The 2,553-nt window shown below is 45.6% G+C and overlaps 1 long non-coding RNA gene across 1 annotated transcript in view; it reads left to right on the forward strand.

Annotated features, from left to right (window-relative positions):
- The window catches only part of LOC106811142, a 23,558-nt gene extending 23,253 nt beyond the window's left edge, over positions 1-305 (forward strand). Inside the window, exons 2-3 of the long non-coding RNA XR_001394108.1 lie at positions 123-131; positions 294-305. This is a non-coding gene — a long non-coding RNA (uncharacterized LOC106811142). The remainder of the gene's footprint in view (positions 1-122; positions 132-293) is intronic.
- Positions 306-2,553: the final 2,248 nt, after the last annotated feature.

Consider the following 2,553-nt stretch of genomic DNA (forward strand, 5'->3'; position numbering starts at 1 on the left):
TGACCATTCTTGATGGCATCATCATGAAAAGTCATAAGATTCGTATGGGAACTGCGTACACGGTTTCTAGAGAATATACATGCATGACACATGGGAGTAGAGAAATGTCTCTCGAGGGCAAGAGATATTGTGTTCTGGCCAAGAATAACGGCCGAAATCACAGATATGGTACTGAGGTGTGAAGTGTGTCTAGAGCGTAGGAACTCTAACGTTAAGGAACCCCTAACGTGTCACAAGGTTCTTGAGTACCCATGGCAGGTTGTTGGCAGCGATTTATTCACCTGGGAAGGGAGTGATTATTGTAGACACGAGGTTTGCATTAATTAAAGTTATAACTCCGTTAAGATTATTGGCCAGCAGATTGATTCTTGTAAACGAGGGCAAGATCGACGAGTCGGATGGAATGTGTGAAAAAGAGTCTACGGCCGGCAGTTTCGCACAGGCAAGGCAGCAGCTAATGTTGTTGTTTGTGCGCTGGGCGGCGGTTGTTTGTGCACGCATTTAGCACACGAACGAGTAGCAACTCGGCTCTTCCCGGAGGAGGGTTCGACACAATAGAGAGATACTCCTGTCTCGTGAAATGGAGAGCGTTCGTGGGTATGTGCTCGATATGCCATCCTTGTAAGGATGGGGGCCGATTAATTACCCACATAACCGACGGTGTACATAGGGATATATTCTAAATCGGGGCATCTGCTGGACAGCTTCAGACAGCCACGAGGGCTGCAGGGATGGTTCCTTGTTTGGACAGGGGTTTGTGGATGCTAAATTTAAGCGTGTATATAAGAACAGTTCGAAGCGAGCATAGTCAATGTGTCTAACAATGTCTGTGCCTGCAACGTGCATCGTTATTCAGTCCGTGAGTATGAGCTTCTCTGAATAAATCTTATTCTTGTGGCACCGTCACACTCTCTTGTGCTTTGTGAATATCAAGTGTTAACATTTCTATACACTTCTGGTAAGACGGAGGAACCTGTCTACATTATTTAGTTGTTGTGGATTACTACAGTCGGTTCTTTGAGGTCGAAAAGTTGACTAGTACGACTAGCAGTTACGTCATCAACCGGCTAAAACGCATTTTCTGCAGATTTGGAATACCGGAGAAGTGTGTGTCGGATAACGGTCCGCAATATGCGTCGCAGGAATTTGCACGCTTTGCGGAGCAGTATGGGTTTGTGCACCCAACGTCTATTAGTTGTCGCGGACCGTGCTGCTTAGGTTGCTGTCTGTGCTTATTACGTACTTTTCCGAGCATTGAAAATACTTGAAAATGTGTTGAAAGTCCACACATCAAGCCTGCTACTTGCTGGCTACGGGCGGCGCTAACTATTGTGTCTGTGTGTCATAAATCGTGGGACAACTCAACAAGACAAACGTTCTAGCTAGCTGGACCACGTACAACCTAAGTGTATTTATTTTCGCACCACTCGCATCACACTGCATACATATTCAGAGTACTACAAAAACTCAGAAATACCATCCTCCCCACGTTTTTCAAAAGTAAATTAAACAAATCAAAAGCCATTCCGAGTATATCACCAGTGTAGTTGAGATTGCCATAGCTCCAGTCCAGAACCTCAGCGAGTAGTTTATAAATCACCTGGAAAAAGAAGATAACTAATTATTATGGTGTGACGAAATACTACTTTAATACCATTGTGCTCACGTCCATAGCTTATAACTATTTAACAATCTAGATCGGTATCTACTCTGGGGTGTGAAACCACCCCCTCAGCCGATACCCAACGCGTAAGGTGTATAAAGGGTTGCCCAATGAGATTGACGAGAAGCACCGGTGCCAACACCACCTTCTTTGAAAGTTACTCTGATTACTCACCACTGGAGACTAAGAATTATTGGTTATATCCGGATTATTCTTATAAGTCAGACATATTTCGAGCCGGAGGCGAAATGGCCTTCTGCACTGAGATATTCTGTTGTAGATGCGGCAGGTGTCAGACTGATACCGGGTTGTTATGCACAGGCTATGTATAAAGCTTCTCAAGCGACAACTGAACGCTCAGGTGTAGCCTGTAATCAGTTCCATTCCCGACCGGACGTGTCCCACTTACTATTCATGGCGTCCGCACTTTCAGTAGCGGGCAGGATATCTAGTAGGCCGGAAATGACCAAATAATGCGATTGAGCTTAACATCAATTCAGCCATGCACGGATTCTCAGACTAGTGTCTGTGCACTGGTAGGAGTAAACCCAAAGTTTCAAAGCTACAGCCTATGGAACTGTTTTAGTCAAATCTGAACACACACATACTGAAAATCGCTGGTCATATTATTCAATTTCCATCTTTCTGTCCCGATACCACTAATAGGAGAGATCGACTATACTCCCAGTACCCTGAGTCTGGACGTCCGCTACACAACCATCGCCAACCTTACTCAAAGGACAAGCGGTTTGTGTACAGCACTGGTCATCGGCAGCGGCACAGCTTAATACTTATGCTGGCTATCGATGTCATCCGCTGCCGATCTACTATGGATGGACTCAGGGGTGTGCCGGCGCTTGTCAGGTACTCTGCGGCTGACGTAAGGGGGA

The sequence above is a fragment of the Priapulus caudatus genome, unplaced genomic scaffold, assembly GCF_000485595.1.
Source record: "Priapulus caudatus unplaced genomic scaffold, Priapulus_caudatus-5.0.1 Scaffold508, whole genome shotgun sequence".
In the NCBI taxonomy this organism is placed as follows: domain Eukaryota; kingdom Metazoa; phylum Priapulida; class Priapulimorpha; order Priapulimorphida; family Priapulidae; genus Priapulus; species Priapulus caudatus.